Source organism: Puma concolor, chromosome B1, assembly GCF_028749965.1.
Source record: "Puma concolor isolate L17-30 chromosome B1, mPumCon1.1.hap2, whole genome shotgun sequence".
NCBI classification, from domain to species: domain Eukaryota; kingdom Metazoa; phylum Chordata; class Mammalia; order Carnivora; family Felidae; genus Puma; species Puma concolor.
In genome coordinates, this window is record NC_141670.1 from 13,461,817 (window position 1) to 13,473,926 (window position 12,110).

General features: G+C 41.0%; 1 protein-coding gene across 14 annotated transcripts in view; it reads left to right on the forward strand.

Moving 5' to 3' along the window:
• Positions 1-12,110, forward strand: part of TENM3 (teneurin transmembrane protein 3) — a 1,294,211-nt gene that overhangs the window by 616,512 nt on the left and 665,589 nt on the right. The window lies entirely within an intron of this gene.

The following is a 12,110-nucleotide window of genomic DNA, read 5'->3' on the forward strand; positions in this document are numbered from 1 at the left end:
CACACGTGCACACATACGTACACACACCCCCCCTCCCTCAGGGCCCCACCCTGCAGGACTCTAGTGAAGACACCCTTACCCAAGGACTAACATTTGCAAACTCTAAAAACCTCTTACTATTAAAAAGAAAAGAAAAAAGGGAAGAGGAAAATGTGCTACCTTCCATGTCCCTTCTTCCGGAGGCGTGTGTCCACCTGCCATCATGGGCCCTTGAATACGGCAGGGGGCAAGAACAAGGCAGTTCGGGCTGAGGAAGAAAAGTGGAGAGCTCTGAAATATATTCGTTCGTGGTCTTTCAAATTCATTTCATGTGCTTTTTAGAGGACGGTGTTTTCTCTTAGTTTTAGTTTGTTTTTGCTTTCTTTCTTGCTTTATTACGGGCGTCAACTAGGTTTGAATCTGCTGTTGAGTGAGGAAGGCTGGTGGATTACAGGGAAGGTACAGCAGTAAACCCAGCAGCGTTAGGTTATAGTTGCAAAAACCTTCTTACTCTTTTGTTTTGTTCTGGGCTGGAGCACTCTGAGGGAGAAAATGGGTCTGTAAATCACAAATTATGGCTCTGGGAAATTAAAAAAAACATCTTCTGAATATAAAGACCACTTCGCCGAAAGGCAGAGGCCTTGCAAGTTACCAACATGGCCCATTACTCGCTGAGTATTTTTGAACAAGTGGTGTAACCTCTGTGGGCCTTGGTTGTTTATTTCTGAGATAATTCGAACATTGTAACTGAACATCTTGAGTTCTGCCAACGTGTATTTGGTCTAAGGCAGAGCTATAACACAGCTTTTTTTCTCGAACTCGTGTTTCACAAAGAAATTCAGGACAGAAATTGCTAACCTGCCATAGACCTAGTCGCGAATCCTGTCAGCGGACCGCTCAAACACATCCTGAATTTCGTCATGTCCGTGGGCCATTGGTGCTTGTGGGCCACGGGATTATAGCTCCCGTCACTGAATTCAAAGAACACAAATGAAAATGTACTGATTTCTTTTAATGCTCATTTTATACTGGCTTACAAAATAAGTCCTATAAGCTGAGTCTGTTTTCATTTAAGGTTACTGTGGGCCAATACAGGGGGAAATTGTTTAAAAATTAACAGAATACACTTTCGGGGGGGAGACACAAAACCATGAGTGTCACCTGCTCATTAAACATAAGGGAAATTCCTCTTCGTGGGATAAAAATGAAGGCCTGTGATGCAATATGAGACCAGTTGGTGCTGGATGTCAGTGAATATATGCTAAGGAAGCCTCAGAACTATTTTTCTTGTATGAAGCTCTTAGGCTACGTTGTGCCAACACGCACTGGTTGCAGGAAAGCATTAATATTAATGAAGGATGGAAGACTGAGATTTAGTAACTCTCACTTCCCGACCCCCACCTTACTTCCTTTCATGCTAAATCCATTAGTATAGATGGATCGACATTAATAAACAAGAAGGACAAAATAGCCCTCCATTCAGGGACAGTTTCATCTGACCCTTGGTATGCTTTGCCCATCCATGGCCATAACATGTTTGACCTATTCAATGACATTTATTGATTGATTGATTGGTTGATTGATTCTATGGACTTTAAGCCAGTTTTTCCCTCGGTACCTCACACTTCTTATACTTAAAAATGTATTAAAAAGTTAAATTCTCTGACAGGGAACGCTTCAAAAATAAATTGAGGAAAGAGTCTGTCGTTCGTCTCCGTAACCCTCGGGAGTCTTATATGCAGTTTTGCACAGTAGGTACTCCATAAATGCTCACCGAATGGAACTGAATTGAATTGCATTGTAAGATTCTGAACCGTTTCATATGATCTTATTATCTCCTTTCTATCCCCCTGTAGTTATAGACACATACCTGAAGATATATGTGTACATACACATGTCTAAAAATCATTTTACGCCAGCAAATCCGGTCAAAACATATAGTGAATTTTTCTGTAACGGGTTGATGCTGAATACTTTAAACCTTATATTTACAAGTGGCTTTTGTTATGAATATGAAAGGAACCATAGGGTTTTCTGTGTCAAATTTAAGCTAAAACTGTATCTCATAGTTGGAAGGGAACATATAGATCATCTGACTTTATGGCTTTCAAAGGGTATTCCTTGTCACCTAGAGATCTTCAAGTACCTCAAGGACCACCAAAAGGCATGAAGGCAGATAAAGGGACAGAGGCAGTGTTTAAGGCATTCAGGCTCTTTCCATCCCTTCAACAGAGAAAGTTCACTTCAATGTGTTTGATATAGTAATACATTGGGCTTTTCTGTCAGAATGCATTTGAATGACAGTATTCACTGCTTTAACACTAATTAAAGCCATCAATCTTTAATATAAAGGGAAGAGAGAGAGGGAGGTGAAAGAGAGGGAGAGAGGCAGAAAGAGAGAGAGAGAGAAAACCTTTTACAAACAAGTAAGCTTAGGCACAGAGGCATAGATAGTTTTATCAAGGTTACATCACATAGCTATGGAGTGTATGAGTCATGACCATAATTCAAGTCCCTTGACTCCTGGTCCAGTCACAGCTTACCTTTGTAGCAAAACAAACAAACAAATGAACAAAAAGGTAAGAGAGAAATAGACATTCAGAGATTAGCCTGGGTTAACCCAACAGGAATCTTTACAGCTATACCTACAGTAACTAAAAGTCAACTAACAATCAACTAAGACACTAACATTGACCTACATTCCCTGCCAGTCACAATAGTTTGCAAGAGGCTAGTGCCTTTTGAGACTTTATTGTCTCATACAGCAAAATATCAAATTTTTTCTGCTTCTTAGCTCTACGGCTACTAAAAAATATATATAATCGTTTGGTTACTTCAGGACGGTAGGATCCTGGTTTTACTTCATTCCATGATGTCCAAAATACAAAATTTTGCTAAATTTATAGTTGTGCCCTTAGATTTGATATTACTTGTTCATGAGGGTTTATTTTCATAAATCAGTATTGCATATATTATTTTTTTTTTAACATTTATTTATTTTTGGGACAGAGAGAGACAGAGCATGAACGGGGGAGGGGCAGAGAGAGAGAGGGAGACACAGAATCGGAAACAGGCTCCAGGCTCTGAGCCATCAGCCCAGAGCCTGACGCGGGGCTCGAACTCACGGACCGCGAGATCGTGACCTGGCTGAAGTCGGACGCTCAACCGACTGCGCCACCCAGGCGCCCCAGTATTGCATATATTAATCTCATGTCACACTAATTATTAAGAGTTTTTAGCCAACACTACCAAATATAAACCATTATTATGTAGTATTAACTATAAGTATCTTTGAGAAAAAAAAACATAGTTTATCACTTCATAGTAAAAATTTAATACTTTTAATATGCTGTTGTATTTATAAAAGCATTTTGACTCAGTCTATCTGATACTGGAATACAACAACAACTACAAAACCATTTTCCTTATTAACCAACTGAAATCTTATTAGACTTTAAGATTTTCAGTACCTAAAGAATTATTTATGTGATAATCAATTTCATGCTTTTAAATTCTCAGTAACAACAAACTTTAAATTCTTGACATAGTATCTAAGGTTAATTCACCTTTATCTAATGATTGATCAGGGGGACTGGTCTCTTTATTTCAAAGACAGTAAAAAAAAATACTTTTAAATAAAACACTATCCCAATCCCTGGGAATATGTAAGGGTGTGCTTTTGCAATGGGCAGCAAAAGCAATAATGTTTAGCAACAGACCAACCCATAGTGGGAACTGCTTTCCAGCCTGCTTTTTGTCAGACCAACAGCTGTTCCATCAGTCAATTAGTGACCAGGGACAAAATGCATTTTTTTAAATCAATTAGCAGCCCCTCCAACGGAATAAAGATCCCCGGGTATGCTTTTCACCAACAAAACAAGAGCTAGGAGGGCATAAAGCTGAGGAGATCATAAATTCTTGGAAGCACAATCCTAAAACCTGAGAAAGCCATACAGAGGTTGGCAGGTCATACTGAGTCCTTGGCAGGACTCCAATGACTTCAATAACTCCAATAACTCATCCCAGGCAGATAAGATTTATATTTATAAGAGGTGTGTGTGTGTGTGTGTGTGTGTGTGTGTGTGTGTGTATAGCTAGATAGATAAATAGATAGATTATATAGATGTATATATATAGATGTTATGTATGTATATATATATATAGATTTATGTATATATATATAGATGTTATATTTATGTACATGTATATATATATGTACATATTTATTTATATTTATGTACACACACACACACACATATACACCCACACATAGAAACAGTATATATACATATATGTGTATATATATTTTATATGTGTGTGTGCTTTCATTCAGGGAATAAGATTCCCCATTAATTCTTATTAGCTGACTTTACTAACAATCTTCATTACAAGGAATCCATTGTTACTCAGTCTCTATTCCACATTCAGTGGCAGAAATATAGTCACGTGCCATTCCAAGATGGGTATATACAACAGTTCTGTATTACCTTCTATAAAATCATTCATAATTTTAGTATTGAACATTCTGTCTTCATTAGATAAATAATGAGTTAGGTTTTTATCTTCTAATCCCTTTAGTTCTACTTCTAAAATAGCATTGTTATCCTAAATCTAATTGTCTTCGTGCAATAGTTTGAGTATATTAAGATGTGTTAACAGTACTGAGTTATAAAATTATAATTTCCCCTTGTAATAACAAATTTACTGTGCAGCTACATGTATGTAAAAGCTCTCAACTAAACGCACATCGGTTGCCCAAGTTTCCAAGTGGGGAAAAGCGAAGCACCTAATTCCCACTCAGTAAAAGGAAAGGCACGAGTCCGCCCTTACAGCCAGCATGGCACCATGGATGTGCTGGAAAGTGTGGTGGACCAGTTCACGAAAAGCAGCTGAACAACCAGCAAAACAAGTTCAAATGACCAATCAGCAGTACAAACACTATACTGGGTAGTTAGAACTGAAGAAATGTCAGACTAGGAATTAGCAAGAAGGATGAAAAGCAAAAAAGGGGAGGCTGAGATTACCCAGCTAACACCAATCTCCAGAAACAACTATAGACACCCCCAGCAGCTGAGGTCGCCCAGGTAACACCAGACCCCCCCGCAGCCGAGGTCACCCAGGTAACAGTATCCGCAGAAAGAAGTTTGCAGTCCTAAGCTGGGGGACTGATGGAAAGAGGTGACATTTTTGCAGCCGAGGAGCTGAAAGGAAGGGGCCCTGCACACATGGTGTGCAAACCCCTGAGGTAAACAAGCATAGTGGTGGCTTGACTGCAAAGAGCAAACGGCTGGCGATGATACCTCTGAAGAGCTCAGCACAGCTGATGCAGACAGGACCAGAGGAAGCTGGAGTCTGGAGCCTTAGCTTTTCTTCTACTGGGTTCGTGCCACAGGATCTGGGATCAGAAGGCTAGGGTTTTTTCCCTTCCTCCCGCCTTCCGGTTGTCTGCCATTTGCCCAACCTTACAGGAAGCCAAGTACAAGGGAGTGTGGGAAATGTAGTTTGTAGACCGCCAGACCTGGCCCCACAAAGCAAAATATAGAAGGCATTTGAGGCCCCGAGCCGGTAGGTAAATGCCCAGAAGGCCTTTGTGACAGAAATAACTTGTCCAGACTTGATTTTGTTCTTTAAAGGACAGGTCGTAGCAGGTTTACAGTTCCACATCAATCATTTGGCCTGGCAATTGGTGAGTTAAATAGATTACTGCATTTTTGAGGAGGCACAAAACATCAAGAATGAGCTGGCATCTGCTCATTGTGAGTTTTTCTGCCTGCTGGGTGTTTTAGGCATCCACCGTTCCGACTCCCAGGGGTACAAATAACAATCTTCAGTACAAAATATTTATTAACATAATTCCCCACAACTCAAGGTGAAAGTGGAAACCCTCTGGTCTGCATAAAGGCTTTTCAAGTATGTGGGGCCCTCTGAGGTTTGCCTGATGACAGGCAAAATGCAAAGCATATAAAGTACGTCGAGATAATCCAAGCCTACCTTAAAATCCCCACCCCTTGTCCACTGTGGACTCAGAGGCTGAATCTCCACCACATGTCCCAACTTGAGAATGATCTCCCATCTCGCCCTCACCTTCGACCCTTACTGCCACTTTTTGGATAGAAAGCCAGGTTATCTGAACACAATTCACTCCACTTTAGAAATTAACGGATTACTCCCGCGTAGCCATTTCAAAGACATTTGTATCTTAGAGTCTGCTAGCTAACTCCCAATCAATCCTTTCTTGTCAGAATTCTAGAAAGGAGGGCCCGCTGGGGGGGGGCCACAGAGTTTCGCTCTGGATTTATTGGCAAGTGAGGAGGCTGTCCTCAGTTACTGAGTTTGGAAGTTGGTGAGAAGCTCTGAGAGAAGGATGGCGGCAGCAGTACAGGTTTTCAGTCTCCCTAAATGCACCCATCAAAGCCAATGGAATAACTGGACAGCAAAACCGAAAATCCCTGGACCACATTCACCACAAAGCTGACTGGCAAGTTATCCCACGCGTACCACAATACAGGCTGGTGGAGACGAGCCACCAAGAGCCAGAGGACCGCCGGGTCATCGTAACGTCTGCACAGCAGGCTGCACAGTGCGCTGACAGCGTGGCACCGGGCACACGACTACCCCGTCGTAGCCCGTGCACCGATTGGTATTCACCGGAAAGCATGGCGGACCAAGTGGAGAAGAGCAGCTGAAACTGAGTTTTGCACAATCTGGTGCCAGGTGGCCGCGAGGGGTTAGCACAGCCTGGAAGGGGTTCCCCAGTGACCCGCTCGGGCACTCCTCCAGGACAGGGTCCTTCCAGGGCCAAGTCATCTACCAGGCGCAGGAGCGGCGGTGCGTAGGGCCCACTGCCCTTTTAGGGACCTGTGGAGTGTTTGAATTTCTTGAACATCAGAAGAAAAAAAAAAAAAAAGCACTTTTAGGTCAAAGAAAATGTTTTGATATATTTATCTTAATATCAACACAGCTGTAGCATATAGTTTTTGACATTTTTAGCGAAGGAAGAGACCCACAAAGGCCTGGGGCTCACAGAAGTCATACATAATGCAGCCCCTGGCCCCCTGCAGAGTGGAAACAGCTGAGGGTGGGAACCCTGGTGAGCAGGACGGGAAGGTAGAGGTGAAGTCAAGGCAAGTCCAGACCAAAGATGAGAGAAGAGAGCCAGGCCATCTGGGAAAGCCAGCCACCACCCTTTTACAGAAAAGCAACAGAAGAGGGCGCTCTCTGAAATTAGAACAGCTGCCTGGAATGCAGCCTCATTTTTCAAGTTCTAGAAGACTAATTTCCGACAGAAATACGTGACAGAAAAGTATCAAGGTTCAATCCCGTGTAATGTTATGGTGACAGAAAGAAGAGAACCAACGGCAGAATAGCAGCCCAACAGTGAAGGCGCACCGGGAACTCGTGGCCTCGAAAAAGATCAAAAGTCCCCTGCTGTTGTCAGACAAGCCAAGGGACATTAAGACAGTGATGCAGGACGTGCAAGTGGACCCCGGAAACCAGGACCGGAAAATCCCCGAGATGAGGTGACAGACGTCAGAAAAGAATTCTCAATTAAAGTAAAAGTCATATTGGCAATGAAGATTTAACCAGAAGGAACATGAGAACTTATCAACATGTTAGACTGTGTTTCAGGATAAACAGAAAGTGAACAAGGGGAATTTTGAAACATCGAACAAAAGAAATTTTAAAGCTAGATTCGAAGAAGTTTTAAAACTAGATTTAAAAATGGGATTTGAGAGGAAATGGTCAATATCGAAGAGAAGAAAAGGAAATCAAACACATGGCTAATAAGGAGTTTCTGAAGAGGCAAACAAGAAAATTGAATGAAACACTAAAAACACTAACTCAAGAAGAGTTCCCTGAAATGATCATTTAGACGGTGCACACTGCAGTTCTGGGACTCCAGAATGACCAACATCATGACGTAGTTTAGTAAAATTACCGAACTGTAAATAAAAGAACAGAGTCCTTTGGGCATCTTAGGAAAAAAAAAAAAAAAAACATGACTTATAAGGGAAAGAGAATTAGATTACCATCAGACTTTCAACAGCAGTGCTTTATGCCAGAAGAAAATAGAGTAGCATATTTAAAATATTCAAGGAAAGAAAGTATGACCCAAGGATTTGATATCTAGCAAAACTGCCTTTCAAGTATAAAGGGCACAGTTAAACTGTTATCAACATGCAGGAACTCGAGGAATATTGTTCCCATGAGCCCCTCCTGAAGAATCGAGTGGAGAGAATGAGCTTATGCCTAGAGAGACATTAACTTAAGGGCTGGTGGTAAGCATTAAATATATATTTACCTGAAAAAGTAAGAGGAAATGAAGGTTAAAAGGCAGAGAGTGCATTGTGTAATGGGTATGTGCTCTGACAGTGTAGACATGACTATTAAAAAGTTGGGGGAGATTGGGGAGAACATACGCAAAAAACCTTTTTTTCATCATCCCATTGGAAGTGATATTTGGGTTGTTATTTTGAGAGTGTTGTGTACATGATGAGAAAAAACAGGTGTGCAACTATGGGATTTTCTAATTTTATCATTTCCTCTGTCCTTAAGAATTAACATCGAAAGTATTAAAAAAGAGCAATAAAGTATAATAGGCAACTACAAAAGAAAGGGAGAGATATTGATGTAATCAAGAAGTACAAGCTCTAAAATCTCAAATTTGAATGAAAGTATAAACAGGAATTCATAAAAGATTTCATTTTGAAATGTATGTATGCATGCATTTCCTAGCTTTGTGCACCAAAAAGGGCTAGAAACTGTGGTCAACCTAGCAGCAGTGAGCATCTTGTGGCTTTTAATATCTCTTCTCACCAGAAGAAACTAGGATTTCTGGAACAACTGGCTAATCCCATGTCCGGAGGAAGAAATGTGCAAGATGAACCTGGAATTTCTTCTACTGTAATAGGAGGTGGCAAAGAAGTTATCAAAGACTACTAAGGTCGTGTCAAAAGGATTCAGACTCAAGGGCCAGCAAAGAGGCCCCACCAGCCAAGGAGTGGACAAATTCAACTCCAGTAATGATAATTGTTGCAAAAGGTTAAAACTCCTACAGTTTGTTTAAATTTGTGAATTTGTGATAATTAAAACAAAGTTGGGGGGGGCGCCTGGGTGGCTCAGTGGGTTAAGCGTTCGACTTCAGCTCAGGTCATGATCTCCTGTTTTGTGGGTTTGAGCCCCACGTCGGGCTCTATGCTGACAGCTCTGAGCCTGGAGCCTGCTTCAGATTCTGTGTCTCCCTCTCTCTCTGCCCCTCCTCTGCTCACACTCTGTCTCTGTCTCTCTCTCAAAAATAAATAAGCATTAATAATTTTTTTTAAAGTTGGTTGTCCTTGGAAGATAAGGAATTAACTCATCATCATGAAAAACAGTAAATGGAAAAATCCACTGCATAGCTAAATAGTAGATGAAAGGAAGTATCTATTTATGTAAGTATTCCAACCAATAAATGAAAATAAAATAATAGAATATCACTATTTTTGCAGCCTCCATGAATGAATGAGTATATATGGGCATTTTGTATCACTGGCTGCTGAGATCATAAAAAGTGAGAGAACCAGACATTGTGTGCCTCATATAGTCTTACCAAAAATCATTATGGAAATGATGACAAAAGTAAGAGGAACACTCATATATATAGTATATAGACACACCTTTAGTCTTGCCAGAGGGATCGAACCTGGGTCTGATCCGGTCTCTGCATTCAGCTGCCAATTTGCAGGAAATTCAAAAAAACAGAGGAACATGTTTGAATTGCACCAAAAGTATCAAATCAGCAAAATGCAGATGATGTGAAACCCTATAGGTTAAACAGCCCATGTTCTTCAATAAAGCATAAGAAAAGGAAAGGGAGGTAGGAGATACCAATAGATTTAAAGAGATTTAAAAGACACATCATTTTTTTTTTTTTTTAATGGTCAAGGCTAAGCTACAGTTTCTAGGAATACACATGAGCAAGATAAAACTATGAAAAGAAAGCTCCAGGAAGAAACTATTGTAAAAGTCAGGATAACAGTCACTTATGATAGAAGAGAATGTGCTAAGATTGGGACAGGTCACCTGAAGGACTTTCTATGTGGCTGACAGCGTCCCATTTCTTGACCTGGGTGGTGGTTATCTTATGATAGTCATGCATTTGATTTGTAGGTTTTCTGTGTCTCTGGCTTTACAATGAAAAGATTTTGAAACTTATAAAGCCCTTAGAGCAACTTTCTGTTGTGCTGTTACTTCTCCTCTTGTTAACGCAATTTTGATTATGTCAGTGTCAACAACTCTACCCTCCCGTGCCTCCCTATGCTTCATCCTCTGAAGGTTGTTTCTCTCTACCTTATTATGTTAGATGGTCGGGGAATATTAGTCATGCTTATAGACCACAGCATGATGGCTTGAGTACTTGCCTGCCTACACTCCCTTTCGGAGAGAGCAGGAGCCTGGAACATTTTACATGTAGGTCACTTTGTTCTGTTTCATGGTTCTCTGCTGCCCACAGATGCTGGAACTAAGGGTGTAGATTAGTTTAACATATACTTGTCAAGTACCTAATGCCATGCAATAGAGCAGTGCACAACATAGACCAAGGCTCTTCTCTCCTGGGCCTACATTACATAAGTTCATAGGTTGTACCTGTTCGAGAACTCTGAGTCACCACGACCATCACAGCTAATGTTCACTGTGTGTTTACTCTGTGCCACATGCTGAGCTAAGTACTTTAACACCATTGTCTCTCTCTTTTTTTTTTTTTTTTAACGTTTATTTATTTTTGAGACAGAGAGAGACAGAGCATGAACGGGGGAGGGCCAGAGAGAGAGGGAGACACAGAATCCGAAACAGGCTCCAGGCTCTGAGCCATCAGCACAGAGCCCGACGCGGGGCCCGAACTCACGGACCGTGAGATCATGACCTGAGCCGAAGTCAGATGCTTAACCGACTGAGCCACCCAGGCGCCCCTATTGTCTCTTTTTTGATTCTGACACCAACCCATGGAATTAGTGTTAATGCTATCCTCCTTGTACCTGAGAAAAAAAATGAAGCCCAATAAATAAATAAATACATAAACAAACAAACAAACAAACAAACAAACAAATAGCTTTAGTTCATACAGTTCAGTAAGTGCTGGAATCTGGAATTAAAACTCAAGCAATTCAGCATTAGAGCCCAAGACCCTAAACATGATCATTAGTTAAGCCAATAAATATCCTCTCTGTCAGAAAGTATGAATATTAATTAGAAAAGGATATAGAGCAAGAAGAGATAAACGATGGCCCCCAGGTCATATCCAGCCACACCGTCAATTTTTATATGGGCCACAAGCCCATATAACCATTCTTGATGGGATTTTACATATTTAAATGATTAAAAAATATATACAAAGGATAGGGGTGCCTGGGTGGCTCAGTTGGTTAAGCATCAAAGTTCTGCTCATGATCTCCCCACTCATCAGTTCGAGCCCTGTCTCGGGTTCTCTGCTGTCAGCTACTGTTTTGGATCCTCTGTCGCCCTCTCTCTCTGCCTGTCCCCGGCTCACGCCCTCTCTCTTTCTCTCAAAAATAAATAAACATGTAAAAAATATATATGTATATACATATATGAAGGATAATATTTTGTGCTGTGTTAAACTTATACAAAATTGAAATTTTGGTGTTTATAAATAAAGTTTTATTGGAACACAACCACGCGCACCCATTTCCGTGTAATTTGTGGCTGCTTTTGTGCCACAGTGGCGATCGAATAGTCGCAACAGAGACAACGTGGCCCACAAAGTTTAAACTATATACCTTTGAGAAAAAAGTTTAGTGACTCCTGGGCCAGAGAATAGATGGGTGAATTTAAAGAAAAAAGGAGAAAAGGGCTGTAATCCAGAAGCTCTAAGGCAGTGGGATCATTGAGCAAACAGAAGACCTGAGGTGAAGGGCAGAGCTGAGGTAGGGTGGTCTGGAAGCAGCAGGAGCAATGAAAGAGAATGCAAGAGGAGGTGAGTGACTTATCATAAGTTTAGAGGAGCACACAACACTTCGGAGCCTTGTCCCATGAGACTTTTTCTACAGTGGTTCCACAGTAGTTAACTATGGCAGACAGTTGGTGTTCTATCGTATTTCTGTATTTCTATGTAATTAACTCCAAGTCAACTG